The sequence below is a fragment of the Plectropomus leopardus genome, chromosome 12, assembly GCF_026936395.1.
Source record: "Plectropomus leopardus strain MGB_pleo_1.0 chromosome 12, ASM2693639v1, whole genome shotgun sequence".
NCBI lineage: Eukaryota > Metazoa > Chordata > Actinopteri > Perciformes > Serranidae > Plectropomus > Plectropomus leopardus.
The window spans coordinates 3,353,092-3,377,696 of NC_142187.1; the positions used below are offsets into that span (position 1 = coordinate 3,353,092).

General features: G+C 41.3%; 1 non-coding gene and 2 pseudogenes across 1 annotated transcript; all 3 read left to right on the forward strand.

Annotated features, from left to right (window-relative positions):
* Positions 1–1,617: 1,617 nt before the first annotated feature.
* Positions 1,618–1,737, forward strand: LOC148187901 (U2 spliceosomal RNA; annotated as a pseudogene).
* Positions 1,738–1,958: 221 nt separating this feature from the next.
* On the forward strand, positions 1,959–2,074 carry LOC121952050 (U5 spliceosomal RNA). Its single transcript, XR_006106424.2, has one exon. It is a non-coding gene; the product is annotated as a U5 spliceosomal RNA (small nuclear RNA).
* A 12,937-nt stretch (positions 2,075–15,011) lies between these two features.
* LOC148187902 (uncharacterized) lies at positions 15,012–21,570 on the forward strand (annotated as a pseudogene).
* The last annotated feature ends 3,035 nt before the right edge of the window (positions 21,571–24,605 follow it).

Genomic DNA, 24,605 nt, shown 5'->3' on the forward strand with positions numbered 1-24,605 from the left:
TGGGTTGAGTTTATGTCACAGGCCCTATGGAGATTCTAGGTATCACATTTGGAAAACCTGAGGGTGATGGACTCTATAACTGGTCTCTGAAACTACGTTTGGTTGAACAAAAAATTGGACTATGGAAGAACAGAAACTTGTCGTATGTTGGGAAGGTGATGGCTGTTAAGGCAGACATACTGCCAACCTTGCTACATTTAGCAAACATGTTCCAATGCACTCTTCAGTTAGAAAACCTCTGACCAGAACAATATTTGATTTTTTTTTTTGAGAGGTTATGAGTACATTAAAAGAGAGAGGATTTGAGATCTCCCTCATATCTCTCTCAAGTTAGAAGTGATTTTTTTACAGTCACATATGTTCTTTATTATCCAGCACCTTCGTAAATAAATGTCAACTTGTTTTGAAATTTTGACTCTTGGTTCCCCTGCGTTTTGTGACCGTATGGGACAATAGCTTCTGAAAAGCTGAATCTATGCCAGAGTATTTTCATTACATGTTAAATGGTCCAAGAAGTTTGATGAATGTCCTAAAAGATGATGTTAAAAAGCACTGTCCTGTCTTCAGTTGACTATGATTGTGTAATACAGCGTAAGGTGAAGTGTGCAGAAAAGCCCTTCGTTTTCTTAATATCTTTGACCAAAACAAAGGTATGGAATACTTGACAATCTGTTGTCGGTGGGTCATTAAAATGGCCTGCGCATGGAGTGGTTAACTGGATTAAAATGGAAATTTGCTTTATAAGTATGTAAGTTCGAAATGCTGAAATGGGGCTGGGATGCCATCAAACATAAATGGAAAATAATATTTCCAATAGAACCACAGCAGCTATAATGCTGTTCAGAAACAGAGTGAATGTATCGGGGGTTTTTTGGATTTGTTTTTTTTGTGTTGTTTTTTGGGTTTCGTTTTTTTTTGTAATCTGTAATTCTTTCTCGGTAAAGCGCTTTCTTCGTTTGTTAACTCACATATTCTAGTATTTATTTTTAATATTTGATATGTCTTCTATAAGGGGATAACATATTTGACAAGACTGAACTGGAATTAACCCAAATGCACGACACCAGATATCAAAAGTCAAAAAACACTTTATTATATAAGGCAGCAAAAAGTCTCTTACAAAAACAAATGCAAAACACAAAATCACTCCGAAGAGGAAAAGTAACAACAAAAATACTCAGAGATAAGGAAACAAAGTATCAACACAAATTCACTCAAATGAGGTTGCAGGAAAACTAGAAATCAACAAAGTATCAACAAAAATTCACTCTTACGAGGTAACAGAAAACTTGAGTCCAACAAAGTATCAAAATAAAAATAGGTTACAAAAACTTGAGCAACAACAAGACTTTGCATGAATACGGCACTGGTTCACTGGTTCACTGGTTCACTGGCTGACGAGACAAGACGAACTGGCACAGGACAAAGGGAGACACAGACTATATATAAGGGGAAACATGTGGAGACAATCAGGGCGGGGCCGACAATCATAATGACGGGAAAACACACAAAGGGAGGAAGTAAGGTGACCTGAAATGAGAAGAGAGTTAGGATTTCAAAATAAAACAGGAAATCACAATACAACATGGACACAAGACAAAAAACAACTTAACACAATTTCCTTGACATGACAATATTAAACAGAATTTTGGCAGCAGGAGCTGAAAAAGGGGCTTGCCTTATTCACTCCACGCATCAACCTGGATTTGCAGCGCCACCAGGAATGGTCCACCAGGAATGGTGCACCCTGGAATGCGGTCCTCAAGGCCTGGAGTTGTGGCAAAAAAATGAATTCTGTGGTCTCCTGACCGAAGGAATGTTGCCCCTGAGATAATGTGGGCAAGGGGAGGGTTGTGCCTGTGACCTGGGAATTGGAAGGTGGCACAAGCGAGGCTTACCATGAGAGTAATGACTGGGACCACTAGGGTCTTTGGCTGCTCCGCTGCAGGGGGCTGTACATGCTCTGGTTTCTCTTCATAATGCACAAGTCTTTCGCCCTTTACCAAAGACTTCCGTGGAGAGGAAACCAATGAGTTGAACCTCTTTTTGACAGGCTTTGCCTTTTGACTGAGCCTTGTGGGTTTGTCAACAGCAAAGACGAGACTCAAGTGTTTCACCATGGAGCGCTCAGGTGCGGGTGCCATACCAGCAGCTATTCTATGGCACAATGTAGCATCGCTGGGAAAGGTGCACCCTTCTCAGGCTCTGTGGAAAAAGCAATTAGAGTGAAGCTCTGCCTAGCTTTCAGGTCTGGGTGCTGTTGGACCCAGAAACAAATGCAATGCAATGGATGCAGCCCTCAAGGCCTGGAGTTGTGGCAAAAATGCTCTGTGGTCTCCTGAAAGTGTCCCTTGTGGACGCTCATTGGTCTCACAGTCTCAAATGGCTGTAGCCGTGACAAGTGGGGGAAAAGTGCAGTGCTAATTCAAAGGGAAGATAAAGCCTCAGAAAGTGCAGGTGAGAGTTTTCCTTTTCATTGGCAGAAAAATTATAGTCCTTTAAGAACATTGTTCAAGAAGCCCTTGAGAATCTATCTCAGAGACCTTCTAAAAATTGAACAGCCTATCGTTCCTACTCCTATTACCGAGGATATATATCAAAATCTTCCAGGCCGACCATTTATTGTCAGTACTGTTTCCCTTACCTAGTTTGTCTCCCTTTTGTAGACGACTTCATCACCAATAGCCAAAAATAATACTTCCTCTGCGAAAGACACAGGACAAGGGCACATAGTAAACATTATAGAATCAATTGACTCTTTCTCAAATGAGGAGGAACTTTATTTGGTGTCTTTTCATGTAAATGCTATGTACACATCCATACCACATTATGGTGGTATTAAGGCCATGGATTACTTCCTTCAAAGCACAATCCTATTGGTAGTCTCTCAAAGAACTGTTTTGGTGGGGTTTTTTTTGGCTAATTGGCAAAACTGATTTTAAAACACAGCTTCTGGATGTTTCAAGATACACTGAATAGAAGTTATGTTACTCTTAAAATAGCTTCAGGGAGAATATATTGTTGTAGAAGAAGATGGATCATGTGTTTTGCTTATTTAAACGGTCTAGGAATATGACTACAAACTCATCCGTTTTCCAGATATATCGATCATTACAGAAAATAATCACTTGTATACAGACCTATTAAGTAGCCTGCCCATTAATCAGTTTGGAGAAACTGATGTTTTGACAGGAATGTGAGGGAAATAAAAACTTTTTAGTAAGGGGTATATAATAATGTCCTGAATGAAGCTGCCACATTATTAAGACTTGGTAATGTCAATTAATTTTAATTTTATTAAGTAAAAACAACAATGTATTGGTAACTGGAGAGAAATTAAGTTACTGTTTCAACAAAGTGCAATATCAAAATGAAGCCCTATATTTTTAAATTTCCCGACCAGGTACAAATACCATGACCTTCAACATATCATCACATTCTGGACCCGGGGATCAGTAACAGCTGTATGAGGCTTTTAACAATTTTATATGTAATTACTACTACTCACACACAGCAAAGGACCGCAATCTGGAATGGAACCCAGGCCTCTGCTTAAGACTCAGCCTATGTGGGCGGAAGCTCTACTCACTGAGTAGAGGCTGCCCTGACATGAGTGCATTCTAACGTATTCTATTAAAAATATAAGGCTACTGTAAAGGGGATATGGTTCATGATACCACCAAACCAGCTTGGGCTTTCACATGAACAAGATAAAATCAGAAAGTTTAAAAGGGCATTCCGTACGATTGATGTAGAATAAGTAGGATAATAGTGTGTGTCCAAAGCAACGCTTAATTAATACTGGAGGAACCCAGTAATGCGAACGTAACAGCAGTACATCTGTAATGCGAGGCAGTAATGCAAACGTAACAGCTGTACATCCGGTCACTTCCAGTTGTTACAAAGGCGTTATTCATCTCACAGGTAAGCCTTCATCATGACTGCCTATATATATCACTTGTTTTGTCTTTTTCAAACCCTAAATGGATGTTACATGGTAGCAGTTTCGCTGTTGTTTGCTTCCGCTTTCAAATACCAGAAACCAGCCATGCCTGGCTCAGCATACTGCAAAACAAATCGAACTAAACGGTTATACTGCATACAACTGTCGAACACAGTATGTAGTATGTAGTGCATACTGATGATTGGTTCATTCATAAGATGGGCTGATTTAATGTGCAGAGAGCAGTGGGAGCACAGACGCAGCCAGGAGCGATGGAAAGGGGGATCGGTACCGGATGCAAAAGAAGGTAAGCTATATCTTTGTTAGACGTAATTTGTGTTGCAGTTTGAAAAACTTGAATGTATTTATGTTAGTTCAAATACTTTATTTAAGAGAAACTGTTTTGCATATTTGGCAAATAAGCTAGCTAGCCAGTAAGCCAAGACCACATGTGGCTATGAACTTGTTAGCTAAAGTTAGCTTACAACATTAGCTTATAACGTTAGCTAACGTTAGCTTACTGCAGCAAGATGCACTTAGGGATGAATCCCCCCCCAAAAAACACCTAAATCCACGGGGACCTTGGCCGAAATACTTTTTGAGAGTGTCTGGTTGGCTCAGCTCTGAAGCAACAACTAAGCTAAGTTGTAAATTCTCTTAAACTATGCCAACAACATGCTGACCTCAGCATACATTATTTCTTCCAACAGGCTTAATTTTAAAGTAAAAGTATCGGTATGTGAAACTAGAAAATGCAAGGAATCCATTCAAACCAAGCATGCTATGGTAGGTTGTCATAAAGTGAGCAAAAGAAATGCTCCAAAGTCGGGTTAAGTTCCTTACTTATATGTATTTCACAGAGTGGATGGCCCAGCAGGAAATACTAAGAAAGAGATGCCCAAAAGAGTGTGAAACCCACCAAAGAAGATATGTCTTCATAAACCAGACCCTGGCTCACCCAAAGATGACCAAGATGGCAATTTAATTATACAAAGACATTTTTTTTTAACTTATTTTGCATTATACTATGATAATCAAAATCTTAGACAGTTTCTTATTACTGGCATTATTGTAGTATTTTTGGGCAGCTTCAGACAACAACATTGATTTACAGGCATTTTGTGAACAAATCTAGGTTGAGTAATATTTACCTGAAACTACATATGTAAGATTTAGTGAGAGAATTGTGCAGCCCTGTTGGTCAGGCAATTGATTTGAAAAATATTACAATAAATGCTTCAAAAATCTTTGCTAGCAAGGACATGAGATAGCAAATATCTCATAAAGGTCTAAAACAATCTTAACTTATTCAGACCTGCAGAAACTCTGTTGCCACTTAATTGTTAATTTTAGGATTTAATTGTTTCACATTTAACTGAACTATTACAGCTACCCAAAATTTGAAAAAAGGGAAATCTGAGACAAGGCAAGAACAGGTGACAAAAACAGAACAAAAAGAACATAAATAGGCTAAATTGCTTTAACATGCTAAAATATACATTAAGATATAGCATGTTTAAGTAAGGTTACGATATTTTTGCCTATGTGTGAATAATCATTATTTGCTCTGTCTTCATTTTCAGGTCTTGGATGCCCAGCAAAAAAAAAAAAAAAAAAAGTAACATCTGTGATAAACTGAACAAAGGTTATCCACCCATTGCTTGCTTCAGCGGTTTGAAGCCTGGAAAAGAAGTACTGGCAAGCTGGTGTGACAGCAAGTTCTACAATGCTACAGTGGATGACACTGGAATAGCTGACAAGACAGTGGATGCTAAGAAGGGCACAAAGAGGTGGTGAGCAACGTGAGGCCTTAAAGACCTTTCTGGGCAAAATGGTGCAGATAGAACATCATGATGACATTGGGGCTACAAAAAGCAGAACCCACGCAGAAGCAAGGAAGGACTGCCTTCGCTTATTCCATCTTCTTTTTGATGAATTCTTTAATGCAGAGGATTGTCAAAATGCAGTGACATTTGGGAAACACGGAAAGGTACCAGATGGGAAGACAGTTCTGAATAGGTCCAAAAAAAGTTTTTCATCTTTTGTTTTACACTTTTATCATAGATTATTTCTACAATTCTACAATTCTACAATTTCATTTAGCAGACGCTTTTATCCAAAGCGACATACAACACAAGCAAGAATTTAGACTTAAGGAAAAAAGCCTTAGTAAGTGCAAAAAGTGCTTCAGGTGTGATTGGTCACAGGTATTGCCGTCTAGTGGCAGAAGAAGTGCCGCACACACCCCCCCCCCCCATGCACACAGATGAAGTAATGCTCAAAACTAGGAAGTGGAACTAATATTCACGTAAGCAGGGAGGGACCACAGACTGCAGAAAATTGAAGCAAGACACTGCTCTGGCTGGGTGATATGGCCTTAAAATTCTATCACAATAGTTTTGGGCTGTATCTGATATGCAATATATACGCTGCAAATTATTTGGCACTTGCCAAGATTTAAAATCTTATTTTTAGACATGATAGATTAGTCCTTGTTTTACAGTACAATCTTAAACTGAGCATGAATATATCTTTATTGTCTCTTTTAGTCTGGAATCTAAATAACTGTTAAAATAAGCTAAATTAGTTGTTTCACCAAAACTATCTTTCACCAAGCTTGTTTCAAGATTCAGTAACAAGTCAAGTTGCTTGAATTAAGAATTATACAAAAGGCAAATACAATTTATTAGAATGGCTCTGACTTCAAACATGGCCAAACAACATAAAAGAGAAACTATACAATCTTCCCCACAATTCATGATATAATTACACATTTTCAGTAGTTGCAACAGGCTTAAAATATTAAGTTAGCTGACTCTGTATTTATTCCATGTCCTTTTTGTATTTTTTGGTATCTACTTTTCATTCACAACTATGATATTTTATTTACTGTGCTATGTCAGTGAGTGAAGCAGGTAGAAGCTCCGGTGAGAATCCGCCGTGGCTCCCGCGCACGACAGACCCCCCGAAACGTGCATTATATGAGAGAGGACAAAGCCGATTTGAGGTCTCTTAGGTCGGAACTGATGTAACGGTGATAAGCTGGGGAGGACCATCTGCCCATGATCTGAATAAAGTGTTGCGGTTATACCACTGCGGGAAGCCGAGGTGGCAGCTCCGATTCTGAAAGAATCTCATGCATGGAGTAATGCATGGGAGAAATGCCTGACAATGACAGAAACTGACGGAAGCGTTGGTGAAACAAGAAGCAGGTAACCACCTGGCCGGATTCAAATGGAAACAGAGGGTCATCTTGGGATTTGCTTTGTGACGTCCGGAAATGTAAGTAGTTGGAGAGAAGAAGGAGAGGGTTTAGAACTGATTGAATGTTGAAGTAGAAGACGGGAGTGGGTTGGCTAGATTGGTCGGTTTTGGTTCTTTTCAAATAATAAACTATGGTGTTGTTGGAGATAAAAGAAAGGTCCAAAAGGCAGGCATGCCGACGTGGATCATATCGAAGGGTCGAAGCAGTGAATTCTGAGCATCTGAGGAAACTGAAGAGGGCGAGAATGAACATTGCCTCTGGAGTTTGGTTGACGTGAGGTATGCTATATCCGGAGTGGATGCAGCGTGAGAGCTGATCCGTGGTTAATTGGAGTCTACGAGTATTTCAGGCTGGTTCTTGGCGTGAGAGGCCTCAGAGAAGTGAGGTGATCTGGGGATGACCATGAGCTGGGCCAGGACTACCAGTTTTCCGCTGAGGTAGACTTTGATTGTCTGGGTTTTAATTCCCAAGACAGAATGGGCGTGGGTGATAAAGCAGGTTAAGGTGATGAGATCAAATGAAGGAAAAGTTATGTTACGCATGTTGTGAAACTTGTGGAAACAATTCCAAGCAGACCAATAAGGAGAGAGAGTTGCGGGGGACAGGCAAACCTGACTACAGTGGCCGACGGGACTTAGGAGAAATGGCTGCCATAGACACGGTGCAGTCAAGAATCTGGGTACGAAGATTGGAGGGAACCGGAGATGGACAAGAGACGAAAGTGCCAGGAGGACAGACGGGAGGATTAGCCGTGGCCAGGGTGAAAGCAAGCGAAGGCCGCTGCGACGGAAAATGATCAGAAAGGAGACCAGAACCGTGGGACGGAATGACATGGTGCACGGGAGGAGAGGGAAAATTCGGTGGCAACCCGGTGCCAACGACCCCAGCTGAGACGGGTTGGGAGGCATAAGCGGGAGTCTTAACCAAGGCCGGCTGCTGCGGGTCGTGCGGATGTATGGTGGGGGGCACTGACAACCCGGTGCCAGATGCCCCAGCGAGAGCGAACTGGTGCAGTGGCTGGGATTGCACAGCCGGGGGCACCGACAACCCAACTGACCAGGAAGCTGTGGGTGTATGACTGGGGATAATGGCATCCCAGTGCAGGGTGCCCCAGCGAGAGCAAAGTGGTGCTGTTGTCGAGCATACGCAGCCAGGGGCACCAACATTCTGGTACCAGAAATCCCATCGTGAAACGAATGCTGCAGTTGTTGAGGTTGAGCAGTAGAGGGCACCGGCAGCCTGGTGCCAGATGCCCCAAGGGGACGGAGCTGCTGCGGATGGCCAGTAAGAGCAGGAAGTGGCGCTGGCATCCCGGTGCCAGGCGGTCCAACATGAGGGGGCTGCTCAAATTGAGGAAGGAGAACAGTCGAGGGTGCAAGCAACGCAGCGTCGAGAATCCCAGGTGAGGTGAGCTGGTGGTAGGGCGCCACTGACACATCCAACGCCTCAGGCAAACCTGACCTCCGCGGCCGGCAGGACCGAGGTGAAGCGACTGCCGCAGCCCGGCGCCCCGCGACTTGCCTGAGGCAGCACATCCCCGCTTCCTATTCAGCACAGTCCGCCGGTCATGAAGAAGTGGTTGAAGACGAAGCGACCCTTTAACAGAGGTGCTGACGTCATCTCGCACGCCGGGAGCAGCCGCGATGACGTCAGAAGAGCGCCGATGGTGACAGAGCGGCCACGGCACTCAGATGTCAGGATGTCAAAAAGTTCAGCTTTGTTGTCAGTTCTGCGAAATGGTATTCCCTGGGCCCTCAGTGCCCGTTGAATGTTGGCTACCGTCCAGTTGAACATCTTCGAGGGCAGCCGGCAATAGGGAGACCTCGCTGGAGCGTGGTGACGCCACGACCGACAGCAAGCCGCCGAGCCGGCAGGGTCGGGACAACTGCGGGAGGCCGTCACCGTCCTCTGCGGCGATGGAGCGGGAGAACCGTGGCGGCGCAGGGCTGCACGGGGGTGACCACGTCCTCTTTTTTCTGCTGAGGGTAGCGGTCCAGGAAATGCAGAGGAATCATCGGCCGAACTGTACATCCGGATGGTGAGCAGAGAGGAGCCGGGTGGAACATGGACCGTAGAGGGAACCAAGGGGCCGGTGGCCAGTTGCACTGCTGAGGTCGGCGTCTCCGGCACGGCTGCAACAGAGAAGTTGTCGGCGTCTGACCCTGAGGACGCCTACACGGCCAGATGGAGACAGTGAGGGTGATCATCCTGGCTTTGTCCGAGCAGGTCGTCATCCGACGGGGACAGAGAGATGGAATCCGTAATACGGAACGGGTGAGTGGGTGAACCGCAGTCGACAGAGAGAGGACAGCTCTGTGTCGTGTCGGTACGCGCTCATGCAGAATAACGAGAACGAAAGGGGAAGATTGGGTTAGGAGGATATTAAAGCTGGAAGAGGCCCGGCTGAGGTGCGGTAGAGGTGTGGTCCTGCTCCTGAAATTCTGTAATATAGCTTCACTTAATTTTTTTCTAGCACTATTAATCCAAACCAAGAGGTCCACAATATAAACTAACACATTAAACAGTATTGTCATTATAAACAAATATATTAATGTATTAACTGCATTATGTATTGGTCCATCGTGACAAATTTACCTATGACAAGTGGCACTATTCCCAGACACTGATGGCAAAAGCAGCAGCAGATCTGGCAACATCAGGTCTGGTTGTGGATGTTACAGCAACAACGTCTTCCTTAAGAGAAAAATAACAATAATTTTTTTTTCATAATCTCGGGGACCAACATGGTTGTGTTTGACTTAAACTAAAAGCTGGAGCTTATTGTAAAAAAAATCAAAAACTAAATAATTAAATAGACAAAAACACTATTTGCAAGGTAAGACAAAGAAGCGTGTCCAATGAGGTGCAAGTGTAAAATCGACTCCAAACACATGGCAAATAAGCAGTGGTGTTTCTAAGCAAATAAGCAAGTAACTCAGCAGGTGTAATCAGTAACTTTTGATAATTACTCATTTAAAAAACAAAGTAAAAGACTAGGGGTGAGTCCAAATTGTGATTATTCAATGATTTGTTGGAGAGAGCCTAATTCCTTTGCTCATGTCATAGTCAAACATCTGCTTAAAAAACAAGGATCATTCCGTTCTATCTCTAACAGGGTGTTAAATGTCTAATTTTACAAAGATTTGTCTGTTTTCTCCAAAGAAATCATCATCAGTCCCTGCAGATACTATTTGTACTATTTACTACTGTTTATTATTTGTCATGGCCTTTCTTCACAACAAGATGTATCATAGCAACACAACTGTCAGGGTGGCGTCGCATTATGCACTCTCCACCACACTCATCCAGCGGCTGGAGAAGAGGAGCTGTCCGAGCGATCCGCTGCTTCTCCCCCTTGCACAGTAGTAGGCTAGTGACTAACTGTCAAAAAGGGCTTTAGTTTTGTAGTTGCTTGGCCAGGGATTGTCATAAAAACACACACCATGGCTTGTTGGAAAGATGGGGTTGTGCTGAATCCAGTGATACCAAATATGTGAATATAGCATGTATAGTCAGTGTGTTGCATCACTAAATGTATGAGGTGTCCCAAATGAAAGAAAGTGAAACATTGACACATGGTTGTGATGAATCCAGCAATGCCAAATATGTAAATAGTATTCATAATCATTTATCACTAAACATATAAACTGTCCCAAATAAAAGAATATGTTGCATTGCATAACAATGTATTGTATTGTACCGTTTGACATCACCAGGGGATGAGGCACACAGCTCAGCAATAGCAAACAAAGGAGACAAGGTGACATGATTGTAGTTTGGCCTTGATGATCTTTTTATAACAATAACTTAACTTCACACAGTACAAATTAAATTACTGTCTCAAATCAAACAAATGTTCATCAAACAAAACACTTTAAGGAGGAATGAGCCCTCTCCTCACGTTAAACTCCCCAGCTCTTTGGCTGGTGTTCTTCATGGGCTGTTTTTGGTCGCCATCCCTGTCACTCATCCACATTTTCATCAGTGACAAATTGGGTCATATTTGGGCAGTCTGGGAGAGCAAGAGCAAAACTCAGTGCAAGTCAAGCCCACTGAAAGACACTGGCATTTGCTGGTTTCATTGCATTTTCCATCTTTACAGTATAGGTGGGTGATGTCTCGAACTTCTTTAGGTGCTGGTGCCTTCTGGAACATGATGGGTTCAATGGACCCATCCTGTCTGAAACCTCCATCCTCTACCAACTGGGTTCCAGAGATGAGGCTTGGCCTGATGGCTGTGACGTAAACTGCTGTTTGGTATAAGGCTCTTAACACATGTTGCTCAAGGCATCTTCTGTTGTGGGGAGATTTGCTGCTGAAGAATCTGTGGTAGATGCTAGTATGTACCTGAGCTCATCTAGGCTGGTGCAAGGATGGCCATTCTCCTTTTTCTTTTGGCCATACAGGAGGAGAGCATATTTTTCTTGCCACAGGCAAAGCTTCTTCTAGATTTTCAGACAGTCCAAACTTGGCCATTTCCTTCAAGTCGGTCAGATGGGTCTTCAGTCTTGTGAAAGCAGTGGTCTTTCCAATTCTGTACAAGCTGCTTGTACTGTCACAACCCGTGAGGGCATGGCATGCAGGCAAACACTCACAAAGAGCTGCTCCAAGACTCTGAGCAATTGAACATACTGGGACAAATCTTTCCTTTAGGCCATGTCCAGAATGCATGAACACTTGTGAGGATCCAAACATCCCTTTGCTTGCATAGTACACAAGCAAAACCAGTACATCTGTGTCATCAAATTCGACAATGAGATGAGAATAGGACTCCATGGGTGTATTGCATGTAACACCAGTCTTGTGTCAGCCTCCTCCTGGTCACTGTAAAGATCTTTCAAACAGTCAACAACTGACTTCCTAACCCTCTTCACCTCCTCACCATTTTTCAAAGCCACCTGCCAATATGACTGTGTTCTCTGATGAGATTCTCTCTGGCCCAGCCCTCATTATGTAGTTGCTGACAAAGCTACATAGAGCAGCCTTATTTCCACTGACCCTCAGGTATTTCCTGTAGTTTGGAGCAACTTGCTTCTCCTGTGATAATATGTGTCCCTGCTGGTTTGGATAGTGCCTCTTCTTTGTCTTTCAAGGTCTTTGACTGAGTGTTGATGATCATATCTGTCAAACACTAAAACAACACAGCTGATGCCTTCCTTTCCCATTAACATTGTGATCTTATTCCAGATACATTCACCAAGATCATTGAATGTCTGGAAGCTGGAATCATGGAGACTCTGCAGAAGAGCCATGCCATCGATGAGATATGCTGATGGTTCTTTAACACTGGGCAGCTGCTGTGTCTCTTCAACGACAGACTCCAGTTTCTTAGATATATGATTGACGGTCATGTTCAACCTGCTCCATGCTTTTCCTCAATATGTCAGCAGCCTTGTGTAATATTTGGGTATCAGAAAGACTCTGACTTGTCTGTGGAAGTGTTGTCTCACAGTCTTCTGTCTCTTCTGTGAGTTCAGCAGCTTCTCTGACTGCATAACCTACGGGCATACTTTGAGAGCACACCAGATCTGACTTTCCAGGACGTGGGACAAATACCAGCCTGTCTTTGTAATGCTGTATCAGCCTCTCCTTTAGTTTCCAGGATGCATATTTCTTAAGTTGGACCACTGTGCCATCTTCTTCCTTAGAAAGGGTCTTCAGTATGTCATTATAACTATCAGTCAAAGAATTTAGAGTCCTGACTTTCATATCTTTAGACAATACTGTTTTTATCTATGTCTTCAGTGAAAGCTTAATAAAGGGCTTTGTCATAGACACTGGTCTGCTTCTCTGATTCTTTTCTTCGTCTGGCAGCTGTTATATTTCGTTCCGTATGTAGTGTCCAAGGCAGCTTCTATGTTATTTGGCATCATATGCAAATAGATCGGGGTATGAAAGCAGCCGAAGATGTACATCTTCATCAAGCCTTTCAGAAGCTGCATGAAGGACCTTGTCTCTGGTACTCGCTCCTGTACCTGTTGTAATAGCTGTTAGAGGTTCTGGTCGAGTACTTGCCTTCCCACAAATGAAACAATCTCTCCGTATGTTAAATGTTGTTGTGTCAGCCCTACTCGGTCTTCTTGGTGCAGATGCGCTCTCATTCTCAATATGTTGCATTGCATAACAATGTATTGTACTGTACCGTTTGGCATCACCGGGGGATGGGGCACACAGCTCATACTCAACCTAATCAAGTCTCCACAGCGCATTATCAATGGTGACAAGAATGTTGACCAATTCAATGTTACTGCAAAGTAAGTCACTAGGGGTAAGTGCTACTCTTTATTTATGATGCATTAAATAATAGTATATTTCACATGACACCATATACAGTTCATATGGAAACAAATATCCACTAGAATCAGTTTAAATGTGATTAGAACGCCTTAAAAATATCTACACCCACTTGAATTTATTTTTGGTCAAGTCATTACTGCATAATGGAAAATAATAGTTAGCTGTCCAAACCAGTAGAGGGCAGTATTGCCAGCACTGCTTACTTCACTCCCTTGGTGTGATCTACAGTGGTCTACAGTGAACTGGCTAGGCTACTCCCCCGGGTGGATCCAGCTGTAGCTATCTACATCATTGTCTTCATGTATATTTTCTTAACCTGACAGGTAAATCATTGCAAATACTATGTCATGTGAAAAGGACCTAACTTAATCTAAATTAATAACTACTAGTAGCTTACTAGCCTAGCATAGCATGTGTATGAAAATACAAAATCTGACATGTATATTATTTTCCCTTTTACTGGTTTCTAGAATTATGGAGAATGTCTTACAGACTTTGGACCCAAAAATTTGTATCATCTGTGGGAAAAATTTGGAAAAAGGAAAAAAAAAAGATCCCTATGTCCAAAAGCCCACAGTTGAAGGCCTCCAACGCATACTTACCCTTGCTCAGCAGAGAGATGATGATGTCCATAAAACCCTGGCTCCATATACAGATGACATACTTTCCTCCAAAATAACAGTATCATATCATGTATCATGTAGAGCAAACTACTGCCTTAAGACAAAAGTCAGTGAGCATGAAGTTCCAAATCTTGAGAATGAGAGCGCATCTGCACCAAGAAGACCGAGTAGGGCTGACACAACAACATTTAACATACGGAGAGATTGTTTCATTTGTGGGAAGGCAAGTACTCGACCAGAACCTCTAACAGCTATTACAACAGGTACAGGAGCGAGTACCAGAGACAAGGTCCTTCATGCAGCTTCTGAAAGGCTTGATGAAGATGTACATCTTCGGCTGCTTTCATACCCCGATCTATTTGCATATGATGCCAAATAACATAGAAGCTGCCTTGGACACTACATACGGAACGAAATATAACAGCTGCCAGACGAAGAAAAGAATCAGAGAAGCAGACCAGTGTCTATGACAAAGCCTTTATTAAGCTCACTGAAGACATAGATAAAACAGTATTGTCTAAAGATATGAAAGTCAGGACTCTAAATTCTTTGACTGATAGTTATAATGACATACTGAAGACCCTTTCTAAGGAAGAAGATGGCACAGTGGTCCAACTTAAGAAATATGCATCCTGGAAACTAAAGGAGAGGCTGATACAGCATTACAAAGACAGGCTGGTATTTGTCCCACGTCCTGGAAAGTCAGATCTGGTGTGCTCTCAAAGTATGCCCGTAGGTTATGCAGTCAGAGAAGCTGCTGAACTCACAGAAGAGACAGAAGACTGTGAGACAACACTTCCACAGACAAGTCAGAGTCTTTCTGATACCCAAATATTACACAAGGCTGCTGACATATTGAGGAAAAGCATGGAGCAGGTTGAACATGACCGTCAATCATATATCTAAGAAACTGGAGTCTGTCGTTGAAGAGACACAGCAGCTGCCCAGTGTTAAAGAACCATCAGCATATCTCATCGATGGCATGGCTCTTCTGCAGAGTCTCCATGATTCCAGCTTCCAGACATTCAATGATCTTGGTGAATGTATCTGGAATAAGATCACAATGTTAATGGGAAAGGAAGGCATCAGCTGTGTTGTTTTAGTGTTTGACAGATATGATCATCAACACTCAGTCAAAGACCTTGAAAGACAAAGAAGAGGCACTATCCAAACCAGCAGGACACATATTATCACAGGAGAAGCAAGCGTTCCAAACTACAGGAAATACCTGAGGGTCAGTGGAAATAAGGCTGCTCTATGTAGCTTTGTCAGCAACTACATAATGAGGGCTGGGCCAGAGAGAATCTCATCAGAGAACACAGTCATATTGGCAGGTGGCTTTGAAAATGGTGAGGAGGTGAAGAGGGTTAGGAAGTCAGTTGTTGACTGTTTGAAAGATCTTTACAGTGACCAGGAGGAGGCTGACACAAGACTGGTGTTACATGCAATACACCTTGCGGAGTCCTATTCTCATCTCATTGTCAAATGTGATGACACAGATGTACTGGTTTTGCTTGTGTACTATGCAAGCAAAGGGATGTTTGGATCCTCACAAGTGTTCATGCATTCTGGACATGGCCTAAAGGAAAGATTTGTCCCAGTATGTTCAATTGCTCAGAGTCTTGGAGCAGCTCTTTGTGAGTGTTTGCCTGCATGCCATGCCTCCTCACAGGTTGTGACAGTACAAGCAGCTTGTACAGAATTGGAAAGACCACTGCTTTCACAAGACTGAAGACCCATCTGACCGACTTGAAGGAAATGGCCAAGTTTGGACTGTCTGAAAATCTAGAAGAAGCTTTGCCTGTGGCAAGAAAATATGCCCTCCTCCTGTATGGCCAAAAGAAAAAGGAGAATGGCCATCCTTGCACCAGCCTAGATGAGCTCAGGTACATACTAGCATCTACCACAGATTCTTCAGCAGCAAATCTCCCCCCAACAGAAGATGCCTTTGAGCAACATGTGTTAAGAGCCTTATACCAAACAGCAGTTTGGCGTCACAGCCATCAGGCCAAGCCTCATCTCTGGAACCCAGTTGGTAGAGGATGGAGGCTCAGACAGGATGGGTCCATTGAACCCATCATGTTCCAGAAGGCACCAGCACCTAAAGAAGTTCGAGACATCACCCACCTATACTGTAAAGATGGAAAATGCAATGAAACCAGCAAATGCCAGTGTCTTTCAGTGGGCTTGACTTGCACTGAGTTTTGCTCTTGCTCTCCCAGACTGCCCAAATATGACCCAATTTGTCACTGATGAAAATGTGGATGAGTGACAGGGATGGCGACCAAAAACAGCCCATGAAGAACACCAGCCAAAGAGCTGGGGAGTTTAACGTGAGGAGAGGGCTCATTCCTCCTTAAAGTGTTTTGTTTGATGAACATTTGTTTGATTTGAGACAGTAATTTAATTTGTACTGTGTGAAGTTAAGTTATTGTTATAAAAGATCATCAAGGCCAAACTACAATCATGTCACCTTGTCTCCCTTTGTTTGCTATTGCTGGAGCTGTGCCTCATCCCTGGTGATGTCAGAACAATACAATACATTGTTATGCAATGCAACATATTCTTTTATTTGGGACAGTTTATATGTTTAGTGATAAATGATTATGAATACTATTTACATATTTGGCATTGCTGGATTCATCACAACCATGTGTCAATGTTTCACTTTCTTTCATTTGGGACACCTCATACATTTAGTGATGCAACACACTGACTATACATGCTATATTCACATATTTGGTATCACTGGATTCAGCACAACCCCATCTTTCCAACAAGCCATGGTGTGTGTTTTTATGACAATCCCTGGCCAAGCAACTACAAAGTAAATGAGAATATTCTGTATAGATATTCATTGTTTGTATGTCCGCTTATTTTAGGCAAGTGTTCATAGGTCTCTATATGTTACACACATCAAGATATTCACATCCAGTTTTTTCTAATAGGTAAAGCAACTTCCTGACCACAATTATGTCAAGTTTCAAAGCTGTCAGAGCTTGTGTTATCAATCTACACAAGTTTATATGTCTTAACTCCCATACGGCCAGGCTATATTTTTGTTCTTTTTTGAGGTTTGGGGTGTGTAACAATATGTATCAATTTAACAATGTTTGCAATAAAATATTTTAACCTAAGAACCCATTTCACATATTGGAGACCTTAGAGATGAGGAAAAACATTGTTAGGTTTTGTTCTACCTCCGGTAGGGGTATCTCAAATTTTGAGGGGCATTGTCACTGGCCTAGTAGTAGGAAGATCTAAATTAAATATACGCACAAACTGTTACAAATGTGTTCTTCGTTGTTTAACAGCAGCTAAACAAGCAAACCTTCATCAAAGACATGAGGCCTGTATCTTACTTCTCAATGTCATTCTCCCAATCCTTTTCCCTTTATATTGTAAGAGTGAATTTTAACAGAGCAGTGGTCCATGTGTAGAGGTTTGTGCTGTTGTTTTCGCCTGGTGTTTGGCTGCAAGGTGTACAAAAGACTTCACAACTGGAGGATTTAACAGCATTCTAAGAACCGATCAGCTGAACTAGAGCACAATCAAAGTGAACAAGGGGTGAGGCGCACATAGCTGTGTGACATTGGTAAGGAAAAAACTATCGTCTATCACCCTCTCTATAAGCGCTGTTCAGAGGCTCCCAAACACAAACAATAATCTCCAAATGAATGAAAACTTGAGGACATTTTACATATAAAAAATGACATTTTTGTTCATTTTGCATTGCCTTTGTCTGCATTTTGTAGGAAAAAAATACATAAAAATGGGTCAAAATAAGATGAGTTAGATTTAGCTTACTTAGCCATCATAGGTCAGAACACAATTAAATATAATAAAGTTAGTTTCACACTTACGGAGACGGGGCCGCCAACAACATGAGGCTGCAGTGTTGAAGGGCGAGATGCTTCAGACGATGTGTCCACAGTGCTGGTTGTCACAGGAATGATACAGTTGGCAAAAACCGACACACCAAAATTTTCCTGCCCCCAAGAGTGGGATGTGGGGATCATTCTCCATCCATTTGGTGGGAATCCACACGTCAAATACAGAGGGTGCCTCCGCTTAATGTGGCAAAAGAAGTCCTGCTCGCAGCCATCAATACCACAATAAACCCAAAAATCCGGACTACGACCGTGAATTGCATTTATGTGGCGCACCTTTAGACTTAATGCAACAAAGACCAGACAAATCATGCATCTCCACGCCACCGTGCTTCATTGCACAGACAACCCAACAAACGTATGTCTATGTTTTTCTAACTTGCAGCAACATCCAGAGGAAGCTGGAAAGTGTCTCATTTAAAATCAATACGTTTCATCAATTCACAGCCGCCAGTGTTGACGAGGAAAAGCCTTAGCCGGGATGACCTGAAGGATCTTTTTCCTGGCCCTGAAAATTTTCTCAGGAGAAAGAAGCTTTGGGATTTTATCAGAGTTGGAAATGGTGCGCAGTCAGTACTTTACATTGCTCTGCAATGGAAAGGAAAAAGACTGTAAGATGTACGAAGAACTCTGTTGCAGACTCATAAGGAACAAAATCACCAGCATGGTTGCCATCCTGCGTGCTAGTCCCTTGGGGAAAGAAGTAAAATGTCCCTCCAAAGTCGAAAAGAGAGCAATGGCACAGAAGGTTGTCGACTTTTACTCTATGCTACGTGATGGTGACACATTTATGCCCTATGTAAGTAGTGTTTGGTTTATTGTTTTTTTCTTTAAAAAACAAAGCATTGAGTGGGAGAGCAACAAGACACAGAACTTATAAAACTTTCTTTTACCACAGCTGACCATCTACACCAAAATGTTCAAGCGACTCCAAAATATGAGGTCCCCAAAGAAGAGGCAGGGTTCCATGAGTCCATAGTACTTCTATGAGTTCCATAAGTTTAAAAAATGTTCAATTATTTTCCCCAGAAAAAGCATCCCCACCACAGCTACCCTCCAGTGTGCCAAGGAAGACAAACAACAGCAACCTGGCTTCACCGCTACTATCCAACTCAGCCGTAGGCTCCTTGCCCAGGACTGTGACAGCACCACCAGCTGCACCTGCAGAAGATGTTGTTGGTAAGCCACCTCTCAGCCTGCTAGATCTTGATTTTTAGATAAAATTACTTAAATCAGACAATCTCTTGCACACCCAAAAAGAAGACTTGTTGTGCGCAACTGAAGAAAATGCAACTACACAAATGCAAAAAAAGAGAGAATCACCCGCACACTGTGGTCCACTTGCTCAATAAAGAATTTAATTTACAAACACAACATGAGACATGTGATGAAGGTCTGTGGCTGAAAAGCTGTTTACATAAATTGAATATTTATTGAGCAAGTGGACCACAGTGTGCAGGTGATTCTTTAGCTTTTTGCATTTTTATGTTGATTAAATTACTATTAATTACTATTACTAATATTTTTATCCAACCATCTGATGTGAGCAGTAATACACAAATTACTATACTGGCCTAACTTAATTTGATTTAACCGATTATTTTACAGTGGAGCATCTCAAACATGCATTTAAGCTAAGTTATGCATCATAATGCATTTTTATTAAAAATTGATGATGAAATGGATAAAGTGACTTTAAAAAATTCTAGGAATTTCTAAAACTTCATTAGGAAATTACTGCTCTGCTCAAGCTTTATTGCCTTTCAGACTTGAGATTGGCAGAAATATTACTTCTGATAGGTGTACCTTTCATTCTTTATGGACTTTTTTCAAGTCTAGCGAGGGGAGTAGTGATGCAGTCTTTTATTATTATGCCTATATTGACTGTTACTTTCTAAAATAATGTCTTGTAATTTAAACATATGAATAAGCTATGATTTCTTGTCTCTGATGACAGTGTCAAAGTGGTTACTTTAAAATGTCTTTCCCTGACTCTTCCCCTGGCCTTCTTTATCAATTTTAGCAGGCCAGGAAATTCAGAAGATGCAGGTGAGGCACTATAAAACTTTAAGCGACATGCACAAGAAGCCCAATGCAAAACCCAACCAAAGAGATGAGGCTCAACTTTTGGACCCTGAGTTTGAGGCCAGACGGGCTTTCATTGTGGCAGATGTTACAAAGGAAGAAGACCGACCCACAAAGATCTATGAGGCATACCCATGCTTTGAAGACTTTCGAAATGTAAGTTTCTTGATTAACCACCTTGGTTTGAATTCTTTGCTCCTGTCTGTGTGGGCTGCCTTGTCAGGGCAGAATAACTGAGCACAAGTTTGTCCTGGGCAATGGAAGAGTTGCGTCGCATCATTGATGGCACCAACTGCAAATACATAGAGGAAATGAAGGGAAGATGGGAAAACTTTTCTGCTAAGGTGCAGTTCTACGGTGTGTGGAAGAAAGCCCTATAACCTCCTTTCCCCTTGGATGTACGTGGAAGTAAGTTGCTGTTCCATATACCAAATCTAATGTTATGTCAACCATGTTCAAACCATTCCATTAAGTGCAATTTCTCTTTTCCATAGTGGATATCACTATTGCCCTCTTCAATGCACTCCCATCACTTTTCCCCTCCCCAACTCCACCACCAAAGCGGCTCAGAAATGCCAGTGACGCTCTCCTTCATATCCTTAAAGTGAGGAACGTTATGTTGGTCCTTTACCAGCCATTGTTATGTGTCCTTCAGTTTCTCACATTGTTGTGCATGTTCACACCTGACAAGAGCTACTAAAAAGTGAAATTCATTAGAGATTAAATTAGATTATTCATTATTCACCTGTAATGTTTGCCTCATGCCCTGATGAAGGCTCCTCAGTCAGCGGAAACGCATTGGCTTTTTATCTTACCCAGTCCATGTTTAAAAACAGGATTTTTATATTTTTTTCACAAAAGCAGTGCCTTAGACCTTTCTTTCCTTTTTATCCTCGACATTTTGCCCCATCTTTGAAGAGCATCTTATTTTTTTCCACTTGACACTTTTTCTGACCTGGGGCAGCACTCCATTTTTTCTTCTCATGAACTAATTCATGTTCATTTCTTCTGTTCCAACAGTAAATCCAATTGACTATTGTAAACTCTTGATAGCACTCTTGATGCCATTCATTATGTGTGGCCTCTTTTAAGCAATTTTGATCCACAGCACTACTTATGTTCAAACTCTTCACCATATTGTCCTTTTCATTCTATTCCAGCAGGGTGAGGACCCTGTGCTATACCCAGAAAAGCGGCCTCTCTCCTCACCGGTGTTGCTCTTTGATGGAACAGTCGGCATTGTCGTCATGGGAAACGTACCAGTGAGCACCCTTCCCCAGGAGGATTTTTGGGAAGGAATGTTGGTGTTAATGGCATACTACTACACTTTGCACTTGACATAACCAAAATGTGTTGCAACACTCCTCTCTGTCATTCAAGGTAGTTGGTGATGCCATCCACAACCAAGATGCCAGTTGCGCATATAAGAAAGCAATAGCTGAATGGAAATCATTCATTGAAAAATAGGTGAAGGCAAAGTAGCATTATTGTCAGGACAGTTGTGATGTGCTTGTTTTGGTTTGCAGCATCTTTCAATAGTTTGTTTTGCTCCTGACTTGATTAGCTGCTCTGCATGTTTTGTACAGGTCTCATGGTTATTTGCTGAAATACCTCATCAGGGGTCCCACACATCCTTGTAAGATTATATTTGTATTTTCTAGAGGTCTCAAGTTGTATATGGGACTTTACCTGAGTCAGGTTGACCATTTTGTGACCATTTTAATTTCTATATAATTATTTAATTTCTATTTTTAGTGGATCATCTTTTTTTTTGGCATTTACAGTCTATGTGTGATTTCTGTGCCTTATTTGGTTTTTGTTTGGGCCACAAAAAAATCTTAAATGCTTTAATTTTGATTTTAAGATTGTGGAACAACCCTGACACAGTGTTGATGGTCCTGAGAGTTAAATAAATGTTGATGCTTATCATACATGCAGTTCTAGTTGTGATTTCAATAGAGTCAGTCAATATGTATAATCTTAGAATAAGATCTGGTTTTAAGTTTTTGGGTGTAGTTTTAATAAGGATTTAAGTTTATTCCAACTTCTATCAAGACACAGTGTAATCATACTGTAGTAGTACTGAGTAATCTTTCCTTAAATTAGTAATGTTTTCTCGTTTTTAAACCTTGATTTGCTACAAATAAGAAAATTTAAAAAATAATTATTTGCTTATGTTTAGTATTTTTCACTTGTTATTGGGCAATATCAAGTTTGATTTCAAGTATTTTGATGTGAAAATCAGCATTTTTAGCTTATTTTAATCCTTTTGGATACTTACCTGGGACAACTTATTTCTAGATTTAAAAATCTCATTTCAAGATTTCTTATCAAGTAAAATTTACTTGCTGTATGGACAGATCATTTCACTAGTTTTAAGTAATTTTATTCTCAAATTTAGTGTTTATATCTTATATTTGGGCTACCCTTTTTATAAATAGATATTTTTAAATCTTCTCAAAAGCACTTCATTAATGTTAGGACTTGGAGACAGAATCAGCCATTACAATATTTTTGACTTAACACCCTCTATGATGTTGGTGTACGTTGTCAGTCATCCAGCTCATGGTTATCCAAGGTTTCTTTTTAAAGTGGCAACTGGACTTGTTGAGGTTTCTTGAAGACGTTTCGCCTCTTCCTAAAATGAAATATGAATGCAATGAAACTTTTAGTCATTTGTAATGTCAATATAATAACTATATCTTGATAATGATGTAATATCTTTTTATTTCCCAGCCCTACTCTGACTGCGTTTTTTTTTTCTTCATCAGTGGCAGCGTCAAAAAAATTAACAAAGCCTTTATTTGACAAATAATTAGTATACCCTCTGTGCAGAATGATTTCACCACCGTTGGGTCTTATAGGTGTGACATGGAGCCAGGCAAATGTTTGAAAACACTGAAACAGCAATTTTGACTTCATGGGGACTTTAAACAGCATTAAAATCACTCACTCCTAATCCTGAATAGACAAAGGCTCACAAATTAGCATTGCACGAGCAGGCACAGTTTGTGTGACATTGTACCTGAGAGTCTGCACTTTCATCACATTTTGGAATTTACTCTTAGAGTCAACGTAATCTTGGTAAATTAATGGGAGTTTTTTCAGGCTTAAGTTTTGTTTTTTTTTTAATTATTGGTATTATTATTATTGTTACGAATTAATTGAATTGAACAAGTTCAGAATAATACAAAACAAAGATAAAATACAAAAAACAACGAGATCATCAACAAACTATAAGCAGCAAATGAACAACTCAAGTAATATGTTCAAAAAGGGTAAAAAGAAGTTAACAACTTTTCTAGTCCTACCTCCTCTTTTGTATCTATTATGCAATTTTCATAAGCAATTTCTTAACATATGCAAAAGCGAAGAGGAGCAGTTTTGTGTGTTTACTGAGTTTGTGCTCTCAGCATCATCAAGCCATCAGATTTTACTTAGTGCAGCTTTAACCTTTAAGCTTTAATAATTGCTGTGCAGGTACTGGTCACTGACTTCTCCCCCAGGACCAGAGTAGTTACGAGGGCACATTGCCGTTACTGTCAGCAATTTGTAATTTATTCTTTATTTTGTTCTTGCAGCTCACATCATGCGCTGTGGTACACTGGATGGATGAACACCAGCTGAGAAAAGTAAGGTCAAGAAAACCTTCATCAGCAAATGCTGCACGGGGGCCGCAAAGACTCTGTAATTCTTGAAAGTGGCATACCAGAGTGATGGACATCTGTTGAGAGGACCATACAAATGCTGCATGAGGGCCACAAAGACTGTTGTTGAATGTTGTTAATTGTTGTAAAAGTGGTGACACTGTTCACAACACTTAGAGACACTGTTACACTGTTCTGAAAAAATAATCTTACTGAGAAGAGGCAACAAACAACTGACTTTCAAGTGGGAGCGTGGTGTTTGAATGTAATTTTTTTTTTTTAACACGATACCATGTGCCTCTTATGCCTAAATGTTACATGCATGGCTCTGGTTGCCATGTGCTGTTGTTGCTTAAACATAACCCCAGGCTGCAAAATCCCACCATGTGCATTTTATTGACATCACGATAGCAGCATATGGGAGCATAAACAGCTGACCCAGAAAGGGTACTTAAAACTTCATAGGTAGACGCGGATGATATAGCAGCACCATGTGACGATCTGGCTTGAGAACATTTTGTCTATCCACATTCCAAAACTTGTCTGTGGTCACAAGCTTTGGGCGCTGAGGATGGCTGGGCTGGACTGATGCCGCCTCACGCTCGTCTCACTGTCACCTGGGGGGTATACTACGGGCCAGTTTAACAGAGCCAGGCTCTCTTTGATTGAGCTGGCTCGACAGATCCTGCAGTTAATAAGTTAATATAGGTGATCCATTTAGGTGATATATTACTCCGTTATTTCTAACGTGTCAGCTGCACATTTCGCAGCTCAGAAACTTTAAACTTGATGCAGCGGCTTTAAATATTATAATCAAGAAATATTTTTAGGTCTGACACTGTCCTGTAATGAAGG